The sequence below is a fragment of the Schistocerca cancellata genome, chromosome 1 (assembly GCF_023864275.1).
Source record: "Schistocerca cancellata isolate TAMUIC-IGC-003103 chromosome 1, iqSchCanc2.1, whole genome shotgun sequence".
NCBI classification, from domain to species: Eukaryota; Metazoa; Arthropoda; class Insecta; order Orthoptera; family Acrididae; genus Schistocerca; species Schistocerca cancellata.
In genome coordinates, this window is record NC_064626.1 from 685,842,995 (window position 1) to 685,870,815 (window position 27,821).

Below are 27,821 nucleotides of genomic sequence, written 5' to 3' on the forward strand. Positions count from 1 at the left end.
TAAGGCCTCTTCGTTGTTTGAAAGTTAGGTTCAAAAGTGGTTCAAATGGCTCTGAGCACTATGGGACTTAACTTCTGAGGTCATCACTTCCCTAGAACTTAGACCTACTTAAACCTAACTAACCTAAAGACATCACACACATCCATGCCCGAAGCAGGATTCGAACCTGCGACCCTAGCAGTCGCGCGGTTCCAGACTGTAGCGCCTAGAACCACACGGCCACACCGGCCGGCGAAAGTTAAGTACTCCTCGTCTGAAGAGTGGATGACACAGCCTCCCCCGAGAATCAAAGTAAAATAAAGGATGTTACTGGGGGTGTAACGAGTTACGCAAATAGTCACGTAAACTAATTTTGTTTGTTCGATGTTCAAGCAGTACTGCAAAACAAAAAAGTCGATGAACACATCATCTGCAGATCAAAACTCCCAGTCTGTACAGCAGAGAACTGTAGGGTTTCTGACGATGCCCCAAAAGGTATAAATATTGCAATAAGAACGGTGATTTTGTACTGACAAAGAGCTCCATTTTGCCAAGGTATAGCGAGCGATCTGTTTTGCAGAACTTGTAGCGCTTTCGAGTGCAGTTGCAGGCACTGAAAAGTACGCAGCTGGTAGTGAGATTTCTGCTAGTGGTGAATACAGTGGGAGGAGTGTAGTGTTTGAAGGCAGCCCAGAAGGCGGGCTGGTCAGCGGCTTGGCGCCGCAGCGGCCGCACGTGCCAGCGCGCCGCGCGGTGACGTAACCACTTGGCACGGAGCACCTGCCGATGTGGCCGCCTGGAGCGCTGGCGGCGCGCGTGCTTTGACGGTTATACATCCGTGTTTACCAACTGCTTCCACGGCTTACGGCCAGCTGAAGGGCACCACTATACACTCGCTATTCCTTGCATTGGTCCCCGTCGTAGCCATCGGAACGTTTAGAAATCAACTAGACGCAAAGAATGCCAAATCTCAATGTACCTGCGTGAAAAGTAGGAGGTCTGGCTCCTTATAGTGGAAGAATTTGGCAGGTAAGGAGAGCGTGTGCTCACCAGCCTGTGCGCTAATGGCGTCGTTTAGATCACACATCTCCATAGTCTTTCATTTGACAGTGTTGATGGTGTGTCGTCCATCTGGTGGGCACGTTAAGCTCGTGAGTCAATTTGGGGCGATTTTTAGGTGATGCTCGTTGTCATCAACATTGTGGAAACAACACAATACTTTACATACACCCATTATTCTCATTTACACGAAAACCAAATGCACGTCAGACGCAAAACACACATATAGTAAAGAAAGGGCCGCAATGTACTAACAAGCGAACCGTACGCACTTCCACTCACCGATTTCATTCACATTGACGGATGTATAGAGCGCGACTTAGACATCAACATATGTCATTAGAAATATGCAACTCTCAAGCGTTTTCGAGGAATTCGAGTTTAAAATTTTAGGCGCACTCATATAATTGGTATAGCCGCCAGTATTCAGAGGCAGCAACCGAGCGAAAATAAATATATAAAATAAATAAAAAAATAATAAAAAATAAAAAAGTGAATAAGCGCTTAGTTTCATAAGCAAGAAGTCTCTGGATCGAATCACTCTGCTGATACTTTTTTTTTCATTTTCACGTAATTCTTATAACAGATTTGTTGTGAATGTGCGAACAGTATTTAATGATTCGTTTATTATTTTCATAATATCTATCCTGCAAAAAGGAGAATTTCGTAGAAGACTGGAGACTAAAAAAAAAAAAAGGGCACACGAAACACTTCAATCAAATCAGTATAATTACTTTATTTATAATATTGCATTCGGATGTGACCCAAGGATAATGCGTAACCTATAGGGGATTGCAAAAATTAGGACAGGGACCGTATAAATATAGAAAACAATAATTTTGCAACACACAACACTTTAATGGTATCCGAATACGGCTATGATGGGAACCGACATCTAAAATTTTAGAAAACATTCAGTTTTTCTGGGCTGGATGGTTGATTTGTGGAAGGGGACCAAACAACGAGGTCATCGGTCCCATCGGATTAGTCGGATTAGGGAAGGATGGGGAAGGAAGTCGGCCGTGGCCTTTCAAACGAATCATCCCGGTATTTGCCCTTAGCGATTTAGGAAAATCACGGAAAACCTAAATCAGGATGGCCGGACGCTGATTCGAACCGTCGTCCTCCCGAATGCGAGTCCATTGTGCTAACCACTGCGCAACCTCGCTCGGTGATTTTCAGGATAAAGATTACGAAAGTAATGAATGATATATTAGATACTGACAACTTGCAGTCATAATAAATCTCTTGTTAGCAATATTTGGGAATGAAAATGAACTTACCAGCGGAGAGGTTCGATCCCGACGCCTCTCGCCTATGGAACTAGGCGCTTACTCGCTCGCCTGTGGGCTCCTTGAATACTAGCGACCGTACAAAATTTAACTATAAGAGCGCCTAAAAGTTTCCAATTAGATTTTTTTTGAAAACTACTGAGAGTTGCGTGTTCCTGTTTTACATCTGTCGAAGTCTTTTGACGTGTCATACACAACTATCAATATGAATGAAATCAGTGAGGGGAAGTTCGTACGCTATCCTTGTAAGGAAGAAAATCACCTACGACTAGAGACTGAACCTACCCAAGATCTCTCATGCAGTTAATGCCACACACTCTTCCTTCAGATATGTTAGGTGACATCTGTCATCGAAGTACAAACAAAGATGCAAAATGGCTGGCTGGCTCTGAGCACTCTTCTGAGGTCATCAGTCGCCTAGAACATAGAACTACTTAAACCTAACTAACCTAAGGACATCACACACATCCATGCCCGAGGCAGGATTCGAACCTGCGACCGTAGCGGTCGCGCAGTTCTAGACTGTAGCGCCTAGAACCGCTCGGCCACTCGGGCCGGCAACAAAGATGCCATTCTTATTTGACCCAGGTAGTAATTCATGCTTCGAACACACAAAATATAGTGACAATATTCAGCACACGTATTAAACGCTACTAAAGGGCAATATATTGTACTCTGAATGGTAATAAGATGGCATCCCTCCGCGTAAGACACGCATTTTATGTGGTTTCAGAGCCCTGCTTGTCCCTCCTCTGAATTTAATCATAACTTTAAGGGGACCCTGTCGCGAGCAAATTTCCTATGGTTGAGCCTAATAACGCTAGACACATTTCTCAAAAACTATTTGTTCAAAACAAACCAAATTTGGAACACGCCTAAGTTGCCATATTTTCTTTGAAGTATATTACATACATGACATTAACATTGTTATGACAGTAGAAATTTATAGTGAAGTATGTGACCAAAAAATAAGCATTTAAAAAAAAATCTAAATATGTGTCGCACCTTTTATTTGATTGCCGCAATTCTATAACACTTTAAAGAAAACTGTGTAATTAATTTATATACCAAGTTTCATTGACATTTCTCAAAAGTATTAGTTTCAGAAAAAGTTTCACATAAAACAAAAAATTTCATGCTTTCTGGAAAATGCGTTTAAAGATTTTCATGCGAGCTGTTCGACCTACATTCAAAGTTAAAACTTCACGATCCGTAACTGTTATCATTGTGGGTTCCTGTATCCTCCAACTTGCGTTTGCAAATTCTGGCCTCTTTTATCATTTACAGGGCACTTTTCTCAGTCTCCCGTACCTTCGGCTGGTCAATTGACGGAAACACGTTCTTCATGTTTATCCCAGGTTTTATGCCCATATCACTAAAAACTTTCAGCCTGCTGACTGGCCCTCACTAAAAACATTACTGCATCCACGACACCAGTTTTTAGGGTTTTGAGGCTCATAATTTCTGTCTTGGGCAAGCCTTCCCACCCGCGGCTATTGAAACTTCTGTTGGGGCTTTGAGTTCTCTCAAGGTTGCATTTAGCAAGCAAGTTTTTGCTTGCTAAGGCTCTGTGTATAAATTTTACAACGTCCGCTACTGAAACTGGCAGAGAATGATTAAGTCTACATTTATCATCAGTAACATTAGCTCTGTGATATTTATACTAGGAGTCAGTAGAAGAGTTTATTACACTCTCGGTTCTGGTATACATGTTATCATGAAAGATATTCCTACTGTTAAATTGTTATTCATCCCATGTTTATGATGTGCAGGAATAAAAGGCAACTATAAACACAACAAGATTACTTTCTAAAATCAGGTGTCTCCCACAAATGTCTGATGAGTAAGACGTAAATGGAACGCTGAATTGGTGTTCAACTGTTACCTGCACTCGCTTAGCACTTGTGTAACCAATTTGAAAACGAGTGGTCAAAGAAAAAAATAGAGTGGAGACGAAGAAAGGCTGCTGCAGTCGGGATAAACACAGATGAGTTGACTGTAGACAGACGGGAGCGTGTCTCTGTTTAGGAAATACTCTCCCTTTTCTTTCACTATACACCGAACATACAAAAGCCATAAATATTCTTGTTCAGGAAGAAACGGGGTACAACTTAACACAATTAAAAAAATCCGTTATTTCTAGGGATTTTCACTTCCTGGTTCCCTTAACGCTGAGTTATGAGTCCTTCCATGAAATTTTACAAACATGGATCGGAATTCTTGATCTGTCTGCAACTGAGAAAGGTCTTAATTTGTTTTCTTGATAGATACCAGTAGCTGTTAGATACAATACGATTTTGAGAGATGGCCGTGTTTACATGTGGACGGAAAGGTGTGATGTGATAAGCACAAGCGTAAGACATCTTCCAGGGAGAGCGGTATTGACATATTGTCGGTCAAATACCACGAGGATATCAGTAAGAATATTTTTGTACGGGAGACTTGGTAATTCATTTCTAGAAAAGCCCGTGTGTCACAAGTCAGAAAAGTTAATAATTCCGATGCAGTGGTTCCATATACTATTAGGTTGGTAGCGTTTTTGTTTTACATGTTCGTATTTCGGATGCTATGGCTTTATTTATCGGTTGTCATTTTGAATTTTGTCGTTTGGAGATAGTGAGTGGTACCGTGGACACTGTAAAATGGAACGCCAAATGAAAATCGGAACGGTTCCGACATATTCTTCCGTTTGAGTTGAATAGAAGGCTGATGGCAGCGGTGGAAGTTAGAAACAATTGCGTCGTGTCGAGGATGTTGCCACTGTGTAGAGTACCGCAAGAAAATGGTTTTCTCGTTTTAAGAAGGGTCATTTTGACATTAGGAACCCATCACCTTCAGGATTCGAGGAAAATCGTTTAAACGCATTAATCTACAGTGATCCACGTCAGCGTAGTCGAGAACTTGCAGATATGATGAACCGTGATCATTCCACCATCATGCGACATTCGCACGCAGTGGGGAAGATCCCAAAATCTGGTGTACGGGTACCGAATGCCCTAAGCCAAAATCACAAAAATCAGCGCTGATCATATGTGCATCTCTGCTTGCTCGTCGTCAATTGGCACGTGAATAACACCGACCATTCCTATCCAGGAATGCAAAAACTCTTCAAGCAAAGACCTGCGTGCATTCTCAAAAGATAATGTTATGCATCTGGTGGAACAGCGACAGTTAGGTGTAGTACGAATTGCTTCCGCGCGGTTTAACCATCACTGCTGACTTTTATTGCCAACAACTAAGGCGTCTTCCAGACGCAGTCCAAGAACGACCAGGGAGACTGCGTGAAGTGATGCTATTCTAAGATAAAGCCCGCTCGCTTTCTGCTAGACTTATAAAAAACACTGTACAGGAGTAGTGTTGGGAGATAATTCCGCGCTCGTCTTATTCACTTGATCTTGCGGCCTCAGATTTTCACCTTTCCCGCTTTCTATCGATCAACTTTCAGTGAACGTCCTTTCCGGATGAAAATGCGCTCCAAACATGGCTCGACGAATTCTTCGTCTCAGAACGACGTGGTTTCTACAGTCGCGGAATCGAAAAGGTACACCGCGCGGGATTAGCCGAGCGGTCTTGGGCACTGCAGTCATGGGCTGGACGGCTGGTCCCGGCGGAGGTTCGAGTCCTCCCTTGGGCATGGGTGTGTGTGTTTGTCAGTAGGATAACTTAGGTTAAGTAGTGTGTAAGCTTAGGGACTGATGACCTTAGCAGTTAAGTACCATCAGATTTCACACACATTTCGAGAAGGTACCCCAGCGGTGGCAGACTGTTTTAAGCAGTGATGGAGAATATATTATGATGACTATAGTCTCTGTTACGAGATCTGTTGTGTTTATTAAACTTATGGAAGAACACTACGACATTATGCACCAACCCAATACGTTGTCAGACATCAGTGTTATTCTGAAACATATGCGGTACATGGTTTTAAAAAATCTGTAATACTAATAATATGCGAGCCGGCAGTGGCTGGAAATGGCGTATTGTAGCTGTGTGTTCCGTTCATCGCTGTCGTCTCTTCACGCGCTCTCATATTATGGAACGCTGTAATAGGTTCATGAGGCGCGCCTAAAGGTCAGAGGCCACCGCCTCAGTCAAAAGCCGAGAGCTGTATTTCATACGCTCATTGTCACATCTGTTGCACTGCAAGGAGGCCGAGAATGAATACTGTAACCTAACGACCCACACAAGACAGCATTAAATTTGATATTTCTACAGAGACGGCAATCTGCTGTGGTCTTTTCTGTGCTAAAGCCCTTCCAGTTTAACAGGGTGTAGGTTTTTTTTTCTAATCATCATATTTTGCTTGCTGCGTTCTACAGTTCGCTTCTAAATTTGAAAGTGTGGTGAAGCCTCACTTCCTAGATTTGAAGGAGGGACAATGTTCAAACGGATCCCGTCGTTGGTCACGTCATCACGTATCATTCCTAAGTTTGGCGTGAGTACACCAGAGCTTTGCGAGGCATAGTAATAATTGGAGACGACTGCTCTTGCCCTCTTCAGACCTGACGAATGACACTCTGCACTCTGTCTAGCGTTGGCGAATCCGTAGCTTAACGTGGAGTCAGACACAAGAATTTTGTATTTTACGTATATGCAAATTTATTACCAGCGGCGAAAATCATATTAATTTGTGTGGAAAATTGTTGGATGGACGCTCTATTCCACACACACAGGTTATCAAGATATCGTTCAACCTTCAACCAGCTGACGGACTCTTGTGTTTGCAGTTTGAGTTACCTAGGTCCTGCTTGATAAGCAGCCAGCTGGACAAGAGCCGATGATTACTTTCACAGAGAGATAGTAAAGAAGATAAAATTCGGACCTGTTAACATCGTAAAATTTTCCAGTTCAACGACGGTTCTTTGTTTTATACCAAAGTCCAGTTTAGGCAATTAAACCTTCTTTGCTGATTGCATAATTATAAATGATAAACACGAAATTGTCGACGTTGTACAGCGTAACATTATTTAGTTAACTAGTTTTCGGCTTGCAACGACGCCATCACACTATATCATTACAATGGTCTTGAGAGAAGAACATTTACAATGTTTTATAACCTATGTAGCTCTCGCTGCGGTGGGCAAACCAATTGAAGTTTGGAACTGAATGTATCGAAGCTCCATGTCACATTTATCTGAAAACACCCCACAAAGTAGAATTACATGATGCACTGAAACTGAAACCAGAGTTAATTTCTTACAGCCAGCGGTCCAGTGATAAAGATCGAACATACTGACATATATATTTAATCCAACAGTATAATTTCCTCTCCCCCCCCCCCCAAAACCCGCCTCTCCTCATCGAACTTTTTTTAAATTGCGTAACTTCCTTGCAATCTCGCAAGACTAGTGATTTTGGGAGAGTTGTATAATGAGTGAATTAGCATGGCCTTAAACGTGGTTCAAGAATGGAATCTGACGCTCTGCCGTGGAGAACACGCTGCAGGGAACCTTCTTCACGTTTAACTCGCCAGCACACTTTGACTGGCGATGCCACGAAATGCATGTTGTGCCTTGGTTGACATCGAATACGCTACCTGAGCTGCGCATCGCTATTGTTTACACGACTGTACCCCAATCTGTACATAGCGTTCCCATTTTCAGACGATAGGAGAAATGTACTCTCCATAATTTTACTGTTTTTATAATTTTAGTTCATATGAGAGCAGCTTCATTACAAGCAGAAACGCAAGGAAACAATGAAATATTTCCGCCTCCCAAGTTAATTAAGACTCATGTACCCTCACTCACTCCCCCCCCCCCCCCCGCCCCACCCCCTCACACACACATACTTATTTATCATTGATAATTAAACCCATTATTTAAAGTAAACCAACTCAGATGACAAAATAAAAGTGATTCATATTACCCTAGAAGTAATTCAGTGAAAGCCATTACTACAAGCAAATGGGATAGACACCACAGTATGTTGGAGGTATTTTGCTATGTATCTCGACAGAAAAGTCCAGTTTCGTCTGGTAGAGTAGAAGCTGAGTTGTGACGGGACACTGGAGAGAAGTTTCACCTTATGCACGGCTCCGTTTTATAGTTTTGTAATTACGCTAACTTGTTTCAGCACTTTATGTTCTATCTTCAGTGGAATTTTTTGTTTGTTTTCTTTCTGAAAAATTATTTTTACGTGTTAACTACACAAAATTTAGCATACAATAATTTTTCTGAAAGAAAATAAACAAAAAAAACCATTGAAAATAACATGCAAAGCCCTGAAACTTGTTTGCATAACAAGACAACTTTAAAACAGTGTCCTGCATAAGACAGAGTTCCTCTGCAGTTTTCCTTAGCAATCACGAAAAATAAAAAGAGCTGCAACATAGAAAGGTTTTTAGGGTCTTGTGACGCTTTATTGTTTGCGACACCCAATAGAGACTAGTTGACGTCCCTCATTGTCCACATCAATATAAAGAGGAGGCGACCAAGCCAATGTCGTTTTTAAGCTTTTGCTCTGGAGGCTGTGACTCAGTCTTGATCGGATGGTTGTGTATTTCTGGTGTACGAATGATTTTAGCTGTAAATGAGAAAAATGTAGCTCTATATTTTCCGCGGCAGGCCACCAATATTCCGAGATCCACAGTGTCAATAGTTTGCTGAGAATATAAAATTTCAGGCATTACCTCTAACCACAGACAACGCATGACCAACGGCCTTCACTTAACGACAGAGAGCAGCGACGTTTGCACTCAGTTATCTGTGTTAAGAAACAAGCAACACTGCGTGAAATAACCACAGAAATGAATGTGGGACGTACGAGAAATGTATCCGTTAAGGTGATGATGATGATGATGATGATGGTGATGAAGTCCGATACTCAGTAACAGAGGGGACGATGCGAGAGACCCGCACCGCCGTACTAGGCAAGGTCCTAGTGGAGGTGGTTTGCCATTCGCTTCTCAAACCGTAATGGAGATGAATGATGATGATGAAGACGACACAACAACACCCAGCCATCTCGAGGCAGGTGAAAATCCCTGACCCCACCGGGAATCGAACCCGGTACCCCGTGCTCGGGAAGCGAGAATGCTGCCCTGAGACAACGAGCGGGGACTCCGTGAAGATAGAGCGGCGAAATATGTCGTTAACAGGCTGTGGTAGCAGACGACCAACGCTAGTGCCTTTACTAACAGTGCGACATGGCCTGCAACGTCTCACCTGGGCTAGTGATCATATCGATCGGATCCTAGGCGACTGGAAAACCGTGGCCTCATCAGATGAGTCGCGGTTTGAGTTGTTAAGAGCTGACGGTAGGGTTCGAGTGTGGCGCAGACGGTACGAAGCCATCGATCGAAGTTGTCAACAAGGCACTGTGCAACGTGGTGTGGCTCCATAATAGTGTGAGCTGTGTTTACTTGGATTGGGTCCTCTGGTCAAGCTGGACCGATCATTGATGGAGATGGTTATGTTCGGTTACTTGGAGACCATTTGCAGTCATTCACGTATGGATGACAATGCTCCATGTCACCGGATCACAGCTGTTCGCGATTGGTTTGAAGAACAGTCTGGACGATTCGAGCGAATGATTTGGCCACCCAGATCACCCGACATAATTGAGAGAGTGCGTGCAAAAAATCCTGCACCGGCAACGCTTTCGCAACTATGGACGTCTGTAGAGGCAGCGTGGCTCAGTGTTGTGCAGGGGACTTCCAACGACTTGAGTCCATGCCGCATCGAGCTGCTGCTCTACGCCGGACAAGAGGCGGCCCGACACGATATTAGGATGCGTCCCATGACCTTTGTCACCTCAGTGTGTATAGGGTAGTCCATTGATCGTGACCGGGCCAAATATCTCACGAAATAAGCGTCAAGCGAAAAAACTACAAAGAAAGAAACTTGTCTAGCTTGAAGGGGGAAGCCAGATGGCGCTATGGTTGGCCCGCTAGGTGGCGCTGCCACAGATCAAACGAATATCAACTGCGTTTTTTTTAAATAGGAACCCCCATTTTTATTACATATTCGTGTAGTACGTAAAGAAATATGAATGTTTTAGTTGGACCACTTTTTTCGCTTTGTGATAGATGGCGCTGTAATAGTCACAAACGCATAAGTACGTGGTATCACGTAACATTCCGCCAGTGCGCACGGTATTTGTTTCGTGATACATTACCCGTGTTAAAATGCAGCGTTTAGCAATTGCAGAAAATGTCGAAATCGTGTTGATGTATGGCTATTGTGATCAAAATGCCCAACGGGCGTGTGCTATGTATGCTGCTCGGTATCCTGGTCGACATCATCCAAGTGTCCGGACCGTTCGCCGGATAGTTACGTTATTTAAGGAAACAGGAAGTGTTCAGCCACATGTGACACGTCAACCACGACCTGCAACAAATGATGATGCCCAAGTAGGTTTTTTAGCTGCTGTCGCGGCTGATCCGCACATCAGTAGCAGACAAATTGCGCGAGAATCGGGAATCTCAAAACCGTCGGTGTTGAGAATGCTACATCAACATCGATTGCACCCGTACCATATTTCTATGCACCAGTAATTGCATGGCGACGACTTTGAACGTCGTGTACAGTTCTGCCACTGGGCACAAGAAAAATTACGGGACGATGACAGATTTTTTGCACGCGTTCTATTTAGCGAAGAAGAGTCGTTCATCAACAGCGGTAACGTAAACCGGCATAAAATGCACTATTGGGCAACGGAAAATCCACGATGACTGCGGCAAGTGGAACATCAGCAACCTTGGCGGGTTAATGAATGGTGCGGCATTATGGGAGGAAGGATAATTGGCCCCCGTTTTATCGATGGCAATCTAAATGGTGCAGTGTATGCTGATTTCCTACGTAATGTTCTACCGATGTTACTGCAAGATGTTTCACTGCATGACAGAATGGCGATGTACTCCCAACATGATGGATGTCCGGCACATAGCTCGCGTAAGGTTAAAGGAATATTGAATAGCATATTTCATGACAGGTGGATTGGTCGTCGAAGTACCATACCATGGCCCGCACGTTCACCGGATCTGACGTCCCCGGATTTCTTTCTGTGGGGAAAGTTGAAGGATATTAGCTATCGTGATCCACCGACAACGCCTGACAACATGCGTCAGCGCATTGTCAATACATGTGTGAACATTACGGAAGGCGAACTACTCGCTGTTGAGAGGAATGTCGTTACACGTATTGCCAAATGCATTGAGGTTGACGGACATCATTCTGAGCATTTATTGCATTAATGTGGTATTTACAGGTAATCACGCTGTAACAACATGCGTTCTCAGAAATGATAAGTTCACAAAGGTACATGTATCACATTGGAACAACCGAAATAAAATGTTCAAACGTACGTACGTTCTGTGTTTTAATTTAAAAACCTACCTGTTACCTATTGTTCGTCTAAAATTGAGCCGTATGTTTGTGACTATTACAGCGCCAACTATCACAAAGCGAAAAAAGTGGTCCAACTAAAACATTCATATTTCTTTACGTACTACACGAATACGTAATAAAAAATGGGGGTTCCTATTTAAAAAAACGCAGTTGATATCCGTTTGAGCTAAGGCAGCGCCATCTAGCGGGCTAACCATAGCGCCATCTGGTTTCTCCCTTCAAGCTAGATAAGTTTCGTTCTTTGTAGTTTTTTCGTTTGACGCTTATTTCGTGAGTTATTTGGCCCGTTCACGATCAATGGTCCACCCTGTATACTTGCGTGTGTACGCCATTTTCATAACTTTGCCCCTGTGACTGAATATGAAGCCGTATAAGGTTTCCGAATCGATTGCAAATAAACAACGGACACAACTACAGATATTAGTTTGAAAAAGGCCTTCGTGCTGTGTAACAAAATAATTCACAGCTGAAGCCCCCGGCGGCCGGCGTTGTGGGAGCGGCAACATTAGGACGAGGCTGGCAGCCACCGGAAGGCAGCCTTTGAAAGGGCGTTGGAAGCAGCCAGGGCGTCACCGGGCGCGCAGCCAGGGCCCGCAGCTGGCGTCGCGCGCCGCCTGCCGGCCAACATTCGTGGCCGGGCCCGGCCGCTTCTGGCCGGCTGATGTAACCGCCGGCCGCTCGCCCTGCTTGCAAACAATCCGGCTCTGTGTCCGCCCACAGTAGACGACACTAGCTGGCTCCCGCTTCAGTTCCTTCGTTCCTTTACTGTAATCAAACTTCTTAGATAGGAGAATGTATTCTTCCGTCGTAATTTTGTATTTTTTTTATTACTATAAAAAAGCAATACACAAAAATACCCGTATCCATTCGTACTTTCCTGTAGTGCTAATCAGTTTTCCTGTTTATCGGGCCACACATCGTCATCAAACGCCAAGTATTAATGTCAAAAACCCTAATGTGAAGGCAAACTAAGTTTACAAATATGAATATTATAATCTTAATGTGATATCATATGTTATTTCAGTAGTTACGTAAATGATATTCCGAAAATAGGCTAATTTTATTTTGACAATTATGAAATAGCTCTAGGACTGTACCACAAACTCAGGAAACATAGCTATTTCTTGCCCCCCGTTTACGACACTCTCGCATCGCAAGAAGGAAACACCATAATATGTGCGCAAGAAGAAAATCTAGCTCAGTTACGGGGTTGAACGTTATTCCTGCCAACAATAAACGCACGACTCTCCCTGTGTTTCCAGCAATCGGCATACGACATTGACCAAGCTTTACCAAGGCTTTCTTTTTGTGTCTGGGAATTTGTACGAGCGCTGATAACCGCGCAGTTGAGCGCCCCGCAAACCAAACATCATCATTGAAGTTAAAAATCTTCTGGGTTATTAGGCCGCGTCATGTTTCTTCTAAAATGATCGACGTTTCGACCCCTCTGCTGGGATCTTCCTCAGGATCTTCTGCTGTCCACTACTGCTAGAGTGTTCTAGCAGTAGTGAACAGCAGAAGATCCTAGACAGCAGAAGATCCTAGACATCAGAAGATGCTAGAGTGTTCTAGCAGTAGTGGACACCAGAAGATCCCAGCAGAGGGATCGAAACGTCGATGATTTTCAAGAAACATGACGCGGCCTTATAACCCAGAAGATTTTTAACTTCAGTGATAACGGTCACGGAAGCCTGCAGACTTACATACAAACATCATTATTGTCATCAAAACTCGTGTATATCTTTCTGCATGAGCGCTAAGGTCTTTACAGGATAGACGGCGAGATGTTTACGTCCGCTCCGTGTGAACCACGACTTTCGCCACATTCCACTGTCGGCGCTTTTGCACTGCTACCAGTTCGGCAGGCGGCTTAGGGGAGCAGCGGGTAACGGGAACTGGCGCGCTGTGCTGAGGACGGTCGCCAGTCGCCACTGAGGCATGCAGCGAGCCGTGCGGCGCGCTTTGCGCTGCGCTACGTTGCCGTGTCGGTTTCCGGGCGGCTGCGGTTTTCGCGGAGCGAGCGTTCCGGGAAGTGCGACGCCGCGCGCTGCGTGGACACGCCACGCCACCGTTTCTCTCGCTCCCACTCAGCCGTGGCAGCATGTGGAACCACACTGTCTCTTCTGAGCTCTTTTGTTTTTAGAACAACAAGCTGTTGCTTACAAAGAATGGACCGCCAGACGATGGCCATGTGCTTACAAATGGTTCAAATGGCTCTGAGCACTATGAGGTCATCAGTCCCCTAGAACTTAGAACTACTTAAACCTAACTAACCTAAGGACATCACACACATCCATGCCCGAGGCAGGATTCGAACCTGCGACCGTAGCAGCAGCGCGGTTCCGGACTGAAGCGCCTAGAACCGCTCGGTCGCAACGGCCGGCAATTAAAGTAAGCTTTCTCGTTGTATGAGTTCGAAATAAAGCGGAATGACAGAGAGCCTCCATGAACAGTGTAAGTGCATCTATACCTGACACAGCACATATTCTTTTTCCTTCACAGTTATTTTTAAGTGAGAGAGAAAGCAATTAGATTGTTCTTTCCTATTTAGTGAAAGGATTTACCTCTATCGTTGGCTCCTTTATTGCCGTTTACCGTTTACCAGTGGTCGTCATACAGCGACCTGCGGGTCCCATTTGGCCCGAATCAAGTGTTTGTGTAGCCCACGGTCCTTGGCCGCATTTTACAATAATACGTATCTAGCAACTAACGGCCGATTCAGAAACGACATTAACGTTAATAGCTTCTTAAGGGTGTAGTTTTCCTCCTCAGTAACAAACAAAAATATTTTAAAATATGCTTAATTGTAATTCACTTTGGTGAATTCGGCCGTAAGGTGAGTAAAGTAGGCTGCTTGTTTCAAGGGTGCAGGGATGAGTAGCGCGGGCACTGTGAGATTACTGGATGTGACAGAGGGTATGTTTTATCGTTTGTGTTCCCCCGATAACTCGTACTTATCAGTTCCTATGGTAAAAATTCTGACAGATAAGTAACATGATTTTGTGAACGCCCGTCTTCAAAAGCGATACACTTACGTAGCGAGGAATATGAAATTAAATTGAGGCTGTTGTAATACGATGCAATCAGTAGAGGAAAATTGGCGTTTAAACCATTTATCAAACTTTTGCGGTGTTGTCCTACTTTCAGGTTGCGTATTTAAATTTAAGTACTAGTAGTATTATTATTAGTAATTAGCGCACGTAGTAAAACCAACGCTTCACCACAGCTGTTAGATCTCTGAGGTTGGCAACATTCTGAAATAGATCTATTGACACGAAATGTTCCGAATGATCCCGACTTTCAACGATCAGTACTTAGGGACCGGCAGTCAACTTATTGCGCCCTTACTACAGCTAGTCTGTTGAGGGCCCACGACGCACTAATTTATGCAGCTTAGCAGTTATTAATAAGACCGGAGATACGTGACTCGAGGTACCGCCCAATAATGGCAGTATTGGGTATTGAACAAAACAATGTGATGAAAACTGCCTTATGAAACTTCCTGGCAGATTGAAACTGTGTGCCGGACCGAGACTCGAACTCGGAACCTTTGCCTTTCGAGGGCAAGTGCTCTACCAACTGAGCTACCCAAGCACGACTCACACCCCCTGCTCACAGCTTTAATTCAGCCAGTACCTCGTCTCCTACCTTCCAAACTTCTCAGAAGCTCTCCTGCGAACCTTGCAGACTAGCACCCCTGGAAGAAAGGATATTGCGGAGACATGGCTTAGCCACAGCCTGGGGGTTGTTTCTAGAATGAAATTTTCACTCTGCAGCGGAGTGTGCGCTGATATGAAACTTCCTGCCAGATTAAAACTGTGTGCCGGACCGAGACTCGAACTCGGTCGAGACTTCGAGTCTCGGTCGGCACACAGTTTTAATCTGGCAGGAAGTTTCATATCAGCGCAGCAGAGTGAAAATTCCATTCTAAAACTGCCTTAGCTGGTGCTGTAGTATCCGGCACCGACGACTGCACATATACTGGTAACAATACCATGACATGGTCGCATGTCCAAAAGCAGTGAAGGCTAGAAGTTAACGTCATTCCAGGATGAGGTCATTAGAGGTGGAGCATGAACCAGGGTTGGACAGTACTGAGATAAGATCTCCGAGCCGTTTTTGGAAACCACTGAAACACCAAAACGAGGCATGTTGGTCAGATTGCGACTCCTCTGTCCTAACCAGTGCGCAGGCTTGCTCGATCATATATGCAGAACACTGTTATTGAGTCTTTGAGTCTATCCAGTAACACACAAAATTCTGTGTGTTTATGTCACTCCGCAGTAGGTTTTGATACACGTGTACCAGGCCCAATGTACAACCACTGAGCTAAAGCGTGGGCGGCGAACTAAGATTTTCTGCTAAACTCTTGAAGCCGATACACGATTGTGGACAGTCAAAATCAGCAACATAATTTAAAACATCATCAAACTACATTTTCGTGTTTTTAGGGTCCCATACCTCAATCGGTAAAAACGGAACTCTTATATGATCACTTTGTCGTTTGTCTTTCTGCCTGCCTGCCCCTCCCTTTGTTTATTAAGAGTCCATTTCCTCAGGAACGGGTAGACGTATGAAGCTGAAATTCTTGTCTCGTACTAAGGTCTACGGTCCGTCTGCGGTGTAAAAAGTTTAAGCTTGTAAGTCAATGCAGTCAACTGATACGGTCATGGGGTCGCATATTTTGATACTCGCAAACTCTCACATCAAAATCTTTAGGGTAACTGTTGACCTCGAGTCATTAAATTTGGAAAGAAGCAAGGTTTCACAGTACAAGTAAAGGAAAAAAAGTCCGAAGTTGTTAAAATATTTTTGTTATTTGCTACCTGTCTGTGCATGTGTGTGTTAAGGCTTTTTAGTTTCAGGAAAGGATAGACATATCAATTTCAAATTTAAATTAAATATCAAGGTCTGTGATCCCTTGGTGGTGTAAAAAATTTAAGCTTCTGAGTCACTGCAATCAAGAGATACGGCTATTTATGATCTAGAATCATAAAATTTGACAGGAAGTAAGGTTTTACAGTACAAGTGAAGGAAAAAACAATTGATGTTGCTAGTCAGCGTAGCATGTTAATGAAGCCTCAGAATTAATAAAACAAAATAAAAATTATAATAGCAAACGCGAAATTATATAAAAAATTCAGACTTAAAACTTGGAATTAAAACATTTCGGAAAGTCTTGGAATTCAGGGGACGGATGTCTTGCCTGTATCGATATCGGTCAGAGGCAAAAATTGTCGAGATTTTTGACACCCGGGATGGATGAGCCATCTATATACGTAATTAAGTTTGTACTGAGCCCTCAGAGCGCGAGTCCTACTCGCAATTAGCCACTGATTACAGTAAAATTCTGTTACTAACAGGGATTTAAATAAAGACTTTCGTCATTACTACAACTGTCATATTAAGTGCTTCAACAAATTTTTCGAAACCAGTGCAACTTCATTCTGCACATGTGTCTGAATAACCTGATAAAGGTTGTCTCTAAAAGCAAAACTTATCTACTACTGAAGATCTCGACAGTCACCTTTGTAGATACACACTGGTACTGCTACCCCACTAATGGAACAACCGGGCATTGCGCTAAACGCCAACGAATAACTGAGAAAATTCGGCGAAGTTGTAATTTCTATGGGAACTGTTTTGAGTAATGATACGCAAAATATTCGCCGCTGACATCAGATTAAGTAAAATTCGTTAAGGCATCTTGAAATTCGAGAACTAACATAACGTCGATCAGTATACTACTAACTTAGTAAAAATAAACACGTTGTATCGAACATTTGAGAGCCGTAATGTCTTGCGTGGGGAAAATCCGTTAAAGTTTGGGCAGGTTTTGCAGGCGGAGGCGAAGGCCGAGCCCGTTCTCGTGGTGTAGCGTGTGCCGTGTACGGACAGGAACGTGTGACCCCGCCGGCCTCTGACCCCCGTGCACCGGAGTTGTCACTCGGAAGCGCCACAGCGCAGGCCGGCCTTTGAGTCGTGCACTCCCGAATTCCTCTCCGTGAAAACTGTTACCAGCAGACTGTAGAACAAGGCGGTTCGATGTTATCGAATGCCGTAAAAAATTCTTTCAATGTGCCGATGTGTTTTGTTTCTTTTCTCTCTCTTTCGTTAGTCATCAGCCTAGTCTGCTTTCACGCTGTTGCCATTTCTTATAATATCGTGGTTGTTACTTCATACGCAACGTTGACTGAAATCTATAGTGTATACGAGTGTGACAGTAATTTCTCGGTAGCAGGTTTTCTCCGGTGTTGTATCCCTAATTCCTTCCCCCACAATTCGTCACATTACATATTCTTTATCACCATATTCCGGAAGCTTATAGCTTCCTTGTGTGGTTTTCGTACCCTCCAACTTTTACTTACACATAATGCAGTGTTCAAAATGTGCTGTTGTGGAATATTCTTCCTCGGCTCTAACCCAGTGTTTGATACGATCAAACTTTACTCTTAAAGATAGCTTAGTTCGCCTGATACAGCCTTATCTTTGTCTTCATTCCTATAACCATCTAATAATACGATATTGCTCCCTAGTTAGTATAATATTTTCACTGGTTTCACCCCCCCCCCCCTCTTCTGCAGTTCAAAAATGGCTCTGAGCACTATGGGACTCAACTGCTGAGGTCATTAGTCCCCTAGAACTTAGAACTAGTTAAACCTAACTAACCTAAGGACATCACAAACATCCATGCCCGAGGCAGGATTCGAACCTGCGACCGTAGCGGTCTTGAGGTTCCAGACTGCAGCGCCTTTAACCGCACGGCCACTTCGGCCGGCTCTTCTGCAGTCATTAGCCGGAGGTTATCACAAATACCTATCACTTTTGTTCTTCTTTTCATTGTCATCAAAATAATTCCGTACTAATATAACCGTCAATAATATTTAAAGAGTCATCTAAGCGCTATATAAGAGGCGATTATGAGCATTGGAGACAGTCATCCCCACCGACTCAGCAGGTTGAAGTGCCCGTTTGGTAAACACCGTACTCTGCTGCGAGAAGAAGTTAGTAACTGCCCGCTGCACATACTCGACCGATAGGAATCGCCCTCCCTTCAAAGCCATTTTTAAGGGAGTGAAGCCGTGATAATCGTATGTCACTCTGGACGGAGATGTAGAGAGCGCGCTCGAGCGGCTCCCACTCAGAGTTCGTCTAACTTCCTGCGTTACATTTGCGACATGGGGAAGTACGATATCCTGAAGCAGCAATACTCGTTGTCGCAGTTTTCCCGAACGTTTCGCCTTAATCGCGCGCCGTAATTTCTCCAGCGTTGCGCAATACCGTGTCCCAGTGATGAAGACACCAGATTCATTGAAATCAATAAGCAATGGGCCCTGGTAATCAGAATTACCTTTCCAGCACACCATTCTACAACGGTGGTTTTCGACAGACGTGCTGTCCTGTACACATTCTTCATTCTCCCATGAATGTCTACCGATGCTTCTCCTTCGGCAGCCAAAGAAGTATAATAGCACGTTGGTCCTGTTTGGGCGCATTTGGTAATAACGTCGTCGTAGTTCACGTTTTCACATTTACCACACGCACGCTGGAAAGGCACGAATGCCACGCGAATTCCTTGCCAGCATGTAGTTCACGTTTTCACATTTACCACACGCACGCTGGAAAGGCACGAATGCCACGCGAATTCCTTGCCAGCATCTCGGTCCTTATACACCCGCATCGGAGTCGGACTATGTTGCATATACGCTGCAGCAAAAGGAAACTTTTTGATCGCCCCTTATATTTATTTTTCTCACGAGGACAATACTGTATGTGCTAAACGTAGCAGCGATACGTATTCTCCTCTGGCTATAAGCATATTCTAAACAGATCTTCATTGCCAATTCGGTGCGCAAGTTAAACCTCTGCAGTACGAAAGCGCATTTTGACCTTTACCCATGTGAGTGTCTATTGTGACTGTCCACTTGTCTCCATTGTTTTAATTGGATGCTGCAAATCATTCGCGTGGCAGTATTAATTCGCGCGTAATTCGTCGTAATTCTGAGCATCGTAACCCGGCTTTCATTGTATAAGCCTTACTTGTACGTCTCACAACTCCCGTTTTGAATTATTTCTACAATTGTTAAAAGTAGATTCAAAATTTCTGCTTGAGTACTTTTAGTCTCTGAAATGGAACAGATTATCCTTCTGTTTTTTTGTTTTTTGTTTTTTCTTACGTAACATTTGAATCGACGATTCACTGGTGTTATATAGCAAACTGACAGAATGAGAGTACCGATATCTATCAGTTTGTGAAGTTTTTGGCATTGTCACCATAATTCTTTTCGGTAAATACGGTGCTACTTATACTTCAAAATGGTTCAAATGGCTCTGAGCACTATGGGACTCAACTGCTGTGGTCATCAGTCCCCTAGAACTTAGAACTACTTAAACCTAACTAACCTAAGGACATCACACACACCCATGCCCGAGGCAGGATTCGAACCTGCGACCGTAGCAGCAGCACGGCTCCGGACTGGAGCGCCTAGAACCACACGGCCACCGCAGCCAGCTACTTCTACTTCTTAGACTTTGGGTACCACACTAACTTCATGTTTTCTGTATGTAAGTGAGATTAATGTAGCTCCGAAGTTATCTCATCGACAGCTTCCATTTTTTTTACTTCAGTTCTTTTGTTGCGCTGTCAGATTTAAGTCCCCCATACCAACTCCATGTGTCTACGACACTATTCGACAGTCTTCTGCCCACGTACGGCGATTAATGTGTTATTTACGTCGGTCTCCTTCTTTCCTCCGCCTTTAACAACGATGTATAGCCCAGTTACGCTTCTTACAGTAACGCCTATGCATATCACTTTCCAGAAATTGCTTTTATTCTTGTGTGCAGCGTCCTTCTCATGCTTGTGTTCTACATAACGTCCGTCCAACGTTGTTGACGTGCACGTCACGGCGCATCTTCAGACGTTTTATTACAGAAACAGTCGATATGGTTCACTGTGAAAAGTAAAAGTGGTTGTCTGCATACGAGGTGGTATCCAAAATTTTCGGGACTGGTGCTGCCATATGTTGAAAACCTTACCTTTGGACTAATGGTCATCATCACCCTCGAAGTAGTTCGATCCGCACGTACACACCGGTCCCAGCGCTTCTGCCACTGGTCAAACGTTTTCTGGAAGGCCTGTTCTTTGAGGGTGTTTATCACCGCCAGCGATGCTTCTTGAATCCTCTCTAGAGTGTCAACTTGAGTTTCAGTTTTGGGAACAGCGCGAAGTCCCAAGGTGCCAAATCTGGCGATACGGTGGGTGGAGTACAACCGCCATGTTGTTTTTTGCCAAAAAATTCCTGGTGAGCATGGACGTGTGACAGGGCGCGTTGTCATGATGCAGCAGCCAGTTCTCTTGACGCCAAAGTTCGGGCCGTCGTTTTCACGGAACCGTCGCAGAGCTTCACAGTAGTACGTGGAATTCACTGTTTGGTTGGGTGGGACGAATTCTTTGTGCACAATTCCCTTGGTATCAAAGAAGACGATGATAATACTCTTCACTTTGCTCATACTCTTCACTTTGCTCTTCACATGTCTCGCTTTTTTGGGTCTTGGAAAGCCCGGCCTCTTCCACTCGGACGACTGTTGCTTTGTCTCTGGGTCATAACCGTAAATCCAGCTCTCGTCGCCGATGATAACCCGTGACAAGAAGGCTGGATCATCAGATGCGGTCTGACGAAGGTCTACGGATCCATCGTAAAATCGCCACACACCAAACACAGAGTATTACGAAAATCACTGTGGACATGCAACACGTCCCCCAGCTGAATGCCACTTCGCACACTGACTCATCAGATATGCAGCTCTCGCCACCTAGCCCTGCAAAGATCTACTACTCCCATGTTCCAGATGGCAGCACCAGTCCCGAAAATTTTGGATTCCACCTCGTACGACATTTTGTGTTTTACGTTATGGAATGCGCAGAAATGATTGCATAATTGTGAAACATGTCGACCTCGTATTTGTTTGCTCGAGAGCGTATAACGTGTCGGACGTTGCACTTCAGTGCGGGAGGAATAACAGCCACGCCACATCTCGCGGCGGATGTGGTGCGTTGTAGGCTGTTGAACTGTGGATAGTGTGTCCCGCCGACGCAGCTCACTGCAAGGACACCCCTCAACTCCGTGCTGACTCGCATTGCCACTTCAGTCTGCTGGCTGCCCTGCCAAGCGTGCTATGCAAATCACACCGAGCCCTTCCACGGCACAGACTTCAGCCACGGCGTCGATATAGTGTACGTCATACCGAAACACTGAGCGACCGGTAGTGTGCAGACCTTTAGTTGGGAAATAGCTAAAATCATAGCTTGTAAAATTTAGAGGTTTTGGAGTGCCATCTGATGGTTTAGTACACATTATAAGCTGCATACTCCATCATCAGAATATCCGAACATATGTATGGAAGTCCAATCGACATATTGTACGCAATTATTAAATTATTATTTCACAGTGGTCTTCCTCTTTGGTAGCTCCTTATCTCCCTTAGCACTAGGAAAAGATATTCTGTACAGATGAACATTACCGCTTGGTCTGAACTGCTTTTTCAACAATCGACCTCGTGGGAAGTTCAAGCGTTTAGAGGATCAGTCACTTTCGGACTGTGGAGGCCCTCTCACGTAATTACTATACTTCTTTTTGAGTCATCAGTCTTCTGACTGGTTTGATGTGACCCGCCACGAATTCCTCTCCTAAGCCATCCTCTTCAACTTAGAGTAGCACTTGCAACCTAAGTCTTCACTTCTTTGCTGGATGTATTTCTCCGCAGTTTTTGCCCTCTACAGGTCCCTCTAATTCCATGGAAGTCATTTCCTCGTGTCTTAACAGATGTTCTGTCATGCTGTCCCTTCTTCTTGCCAGTGTTTTCCACATATTCCTTTCCTCTCCGATTCTGCGAAGAACCTCCTCATTCCTTACCTTATCAGTCCACCTAATTTTCAACATTCGTCTGTAGCACCACATCACAAATGCCTCGATTGTCTTTTTTTCCGGTTTTCCCACGGTCCATGTTTCACTACCATACAATGCTGTGCTCCGAACGTACATTCTCAGAAATTTCTTTCTCAAATGCCCTTTTTGCCAGTGCTTTTGATGTCCTCCTTGCTCCGTACATCATTGGTTATTTTATGTAAGTCTGCAGGCTTTCGTGGCCGTTGTCACTCAAGTTAAAATCTTCTGGGTTATTAGGCCGCGTCATGTTTCTTCTAAAATGTTCGACGTTTCGAGCCGTCTGCTGGGATCTTCCTCAGGATCTTTTGGTGTCCACTACTGCTAGAACAGCAATAGACACCAAAAGATCCTGAGGAAGATCCCAGCAGAGGGGTCGAAACGTCGAACATTTTAGAAGTAACATGACGCGGCCTAATAACCCAGAAGATTTTAACTTCATTGGTTATTTTGCTGCCCAGGTAGTAAAATTCCTTAACGACATTTACTGTACTATACTACTATACTATGAAAAGGAAACTGTTCCTATGGTTATGTTGAGGAAGACTACAATCCTCCTCCGTGACATCTTACCTCGGCCGCTCGCGACGAGCTGCCCGCCAAACTGCTGAACTCACTACACTCATTTTACACTTATCCTTTGCCTTGTCTGATTTGCAGAGGTAATCGATATCTTCCATGCGGTAGGTGACAATCTTTTGTCTACAAGACACAGAAACATTTCGAATGAAAATCTGACTACAAACAGTGACGGTTTTACTCCATTGTGCGTTGTGACGCACCCCGAAAGAATTCATTCCGTTTCTTCCTTACTAACGTACAGACAACCTAATTTTCAATGTTGCACTGACAATAGTTTACAGTTAAATTCTTGGTAGCTCCATCAGTTTCACAAAATCGGAGTACGCATGAAGCAGTACGGAGTGAAGTGCTGTTTATTTCACATGGTAAATTAATCCAGTGCTAAAGATCGTTATCGGCTACAATCTTGCAGTTTAAATCCTCCGCTATATCTATTAAAATATATTTTCACTTCCTCTGATTATTCACAATACAGCGTTCAAAACTTCTAAAACATGAATAACCACTCATTCCACAATGCTGCTACAGTTACATACTTGCTAAAGGGCCCTTCACAGACAGCAGTTTATCGAGAAACTGACTGACCAATTTCGTGGTTGCCTACACACACCATGACCGTCTGCCCTCAGCGAACTAGCTGGTTCTGATTTCTTTATCTTCCGTTCATAAAGGTTATGTTACACGAGACACCGTTTGGTATTACGCAGGCACTCAAATAGGGGTTTGCCTTGGCTGTTTTGAAGCAAACACAGCGAAAGAAAGCCGAGAGAAAGCTGTGGGCAAAGAAATGACTAATGCAGAGGAAGATATTCACTCATGCTCTGTTACTTAAAGAAGACATGCAGCTTGTGCAGTTCATATACAGCCACAAAACTTTCCGAAACTATTTTTTTGTATGTCTATAAATTACAGTTTTCAGATACGCCTTAAGCGCTATGCACTGCGTCATTGTTCGTCACAAATTCTGCTATGATACAGAGAGTACGAACATCTATTGAGTGAGCAGCCAGATGCAAAAACGTGATTTTTTCGCCAGCATATATTGCCTCCTCGTCACGTGTTCTTCTTTCGTTTCGATTTTCATCCGTAACAGCTGCCGTTTTCACCACTTCCGATACTAATAAATAAACGTGTAAAAACAGAGCGTATGTGTGCAATATTGAAGTTGCAGTTTTTGTTCAAAATGTAAACAACGCCGTCATAAGTCACGTGACGCAGTATGCTAGCTCACGCCAAAGATATTCCTATTCTATGATTACTTGCGGAAAATATATTACAAGAAACAAAAAATAGCTGTCAGACCGCTGGAATTAATGTGTGTTTTTTTCTTAACGCTGTAAACTAATACCAGTCTTTTCCTCTCATAAAAACGCCATGCCGTCACTCATTGAGGCGAGGCGACACGCGAGAACTGATTGCTTGTAGGACGGCGGAGCCGAGTGCCGCCGAGTGTGGCCGACGATGCACGAATGAGCCGCTGGCAGGGGGCACACAGTAGGTCAGGGGTGGCCAGTTATTTCTGTCCGTCGCGCTGCAAATAGAAGGCCGGCGGCTGGCCACGCGAAAAGAGACGCCGCCCCCAGTGGGCGTCTGACTGTCGGTAGAAACTTCCGCAGGCGTTTCAGGAACTGAGAAATTCTCCTTAAACAATGGAAAGCATACGATCACGCTCCATATAATAAAGAGAGCAAATTTAGTCTCTGTTTCATACTTGTATGCTTCTTCATGATTTTCCATCGTAGTAATTTATTTACGGGGTCGTAATATACCTCCACCATTCTTTCTTGTTTACATATGGTATTTTATTATATTTAGATGTATCCTAGCAGTTACGGGCAATTAACACAGGTTTCCGCATATGGCTTCGTAGTTCATTTGGTTCTACTCTCTTATCTGCCACAACATTAAGTGATTGTGATAAAGTTGCTTCCTAGATGCCTTGCCAAGCCGTAGATACTAATTCAGCATCGGAAAAGACGAAGACATTCCACTGCAATTAACAAGAAGGTGTGTGTACGTCTACCTCCTTTCTCGTATTTCCTTCACCATAAATCATTTGTACGTCCCCTGCAATAATACACACAGCTTTCCTAATACAATTTATAAGTTCGTAAAAGGATTTTTTTGTGGACAGAATATCAACTTTTTGGGGGGATACAACATCAATTTATTCTTCTTCTGCAACATAGTACCAATAATCTTCAATTATTTCGTACTTTAATAAATAAATACGGTATTATGCATACCACAAATTCTTGTCATGCAAGAGATAACTCAAGAGAATGAACTGAAAACGGTAACAGCATCCGCTTTTATAGAGGGAAGCAAAAGCTAGAAATAAAGAAAACTAATTATAATATGGTTACTTTCACGCCTACTGTGGTAGAGTAATATTATCGGAGAGTTATTTAGACCGTGGCAGAGAGGATCACGTCTTTTTAGGACACCGTGTAATTTCCCAATTCGTGACACTTTTTCGCAGCCAAGACTTGTTAAACTGGTGATTCAGTATTAGTCACACTTGCCGGTACCTGTCGCCTTTGACATTGGAATTATTACATTCGTTTTGAACTATGAGAGTATCTTTTGTCTGTCTGATATATCTTGCAAAACAGGTGGAATAATTTTGGTTTACCTGGCTCTCCCAAGAATCTCAATAACTATGGGGGAACGTTGTCTGTTCCAGGGGTCTTGTTTCCACATAGGCTTTCCAATACTCTGTCAAATTCTTCTCGCCGTATCATGTGTCCAATCTCATCTTCACTTACTTCTTCTTCTGTTTTTATAACATTTTCTTCAAGTACATAGACTTTCCTTCTTTTGTTTAGTACTGGCTAGCCATCTCAGCTCTTGAGATTTTTATACAACTGCTTTTCTTTCCTAGAAAGGCCTCTTTAATTTTGCAATAGGCGGCATCTATCTTTCCCCTAGTTATGCATGCTCCTACAGCCTTGATTTGCCCTCCTGCCTAGCCATTTTGCTCTTTGACAATCTCATTTTTTAGACGTAGCGCAAATGTAGATGTAAACCTACATAGTGCTTATATCACGCGATAGTGGCTACATTCGACTGCGGCTCTAACCGCTGTCAGACTAAGTATTTTTTAATTGAAGGCCTTACGGTACTTGGAGTTACAATAGTTTCTCTGAATATGCAAGCTAGGTATTTGGTGACGTTAATTGTATCTTACCTGGTACAGAATTTAATTCCCGTGACGTCTGTGTGTAAGGCACGGTTTGGCCGAGGCAAACTTTGATCATATCTCTCTGTATTGCCTGATGATTCTTTGACTTCGAAATACACATTGGCACAATCAAAATGCTGTGAAGTCAGTAGAAGGAATTTATTATCAAGTTTTTCTCAACCTGTTAGTCTTCAGCTGATATCTGATAATCATTTACGTTTCTGTCAGTCACCTGATAGTTTTTCCGCTGTTGTTCTCTTCAGATCCAGCCAATGTTTGTTACCTCAAGAATACATCGGAAAAACTCCTAGCTTGACGTGACTTCATTTTACATTGTTCTGAGATCACATCAGCGGTATCTCAACTCGCTTCCGTAGATACTGAGACTCACCTTGTTCTCTATTGAGTGGCGTGTGTTGGTCTCCAGTTCTGTTGTGCGACGCAGGCGTTCTCACCCAGAAAGGCGTCGACGTAGTCACCATGACGACGACCACATTTCAGCCAAAGAGAGACCAATTTGTTGATACCGTCTCTGTGGAGTGTTTGACTTTGTTGACGAAGCCACAACCTCACCTCTGCTTGCGCCATTTCATCACTAAGTTAAGTGGAGTCATCAAACGTGTTCTTAAGTTTTGGAAACATATGAAAATCGGATAAGGCCCAGTGGGTACAGTATAGAGGATGATCTCTCGACAGCGAACCCAAGGAGATGGATTGTTGCAGATGTCGCATCACTCGTGTGTGATCTGGTCTTGTCATATTGAAGGACGTGGTGCTCTGTTTGTGGACGAATTCCTCGCGCTTTCAGGTTTTTTACGGTCTCGCAGTATCTTGCAGGGTTTATGGTGGTGGCTTTAGGCATGAATTCCAAATGTACCACACCCTGAACATCTCATAACACTGTGAGCATAACTTTGCCTGTTGATGGCACGGTCTTGAACGTTTGTGGCGTCGACGATTCTTTGTGGGGGAACTCCATTGATACTCTCTTGTTCTCGGGGTCAAAATGGTGAACTCAGCATTCACCACCTTTCACAGTGTTATTAAGGAATCATTACCCTCACTCTCAAAACGCAAAAGAAATTGTTGGCAGATGTTCAACATCCTCTGTTTCATGTCAGGAGTGAGCATTCGAGACATGTACCGCGCACACAATTATCTGTACCGCTGTTTTTGAAATAATAGCTCGTACACGCTCTCATGGTATGTCACACCTACCCGAGAGCTGTGCCTGTGTTCAGCGAAGATTTTCTCTGGCGAGTTTATCCACCAGATTGCGATGAGTCTCGTCGGTTGCTGTACACGATCGTCCACTGCGAGCTGTCAGACATGTTGAGTGTGGTTCCACCGTTTCCTTCATTACTATAATACAAAGTCTTGCGACTGATGTTGATGTAATCATCACTGTACACAACTTTCTGTCTTCGGT

General features: G+C 43.8%; 1 protein-coding gene and 1 non-coding gene across 7 annotated transcripts in view; one reads left to right on the forward strand and one right to left on the reverse strand.

The window, feature by feature from the left end:
* The window catches only part of LOC126184325 (sodium/potassium-transporting ATPase subunit alpha), a 669,161-nt gene that overhangs the window by 501,778 nt on the left and 139,562 nt on the right, over positions 1-27,821 (forward strand). The gene's annotated exons all lie outside the window — the stretch shown is intronic.
* On the reverse strand, positions 15,201-15,275 carry Trnas-cga (transfer RNA serine (anticodon CGA)). The gene has a single exon. It is a non-coding gene; the product is annotated as a tRNA-Ser (tRNA).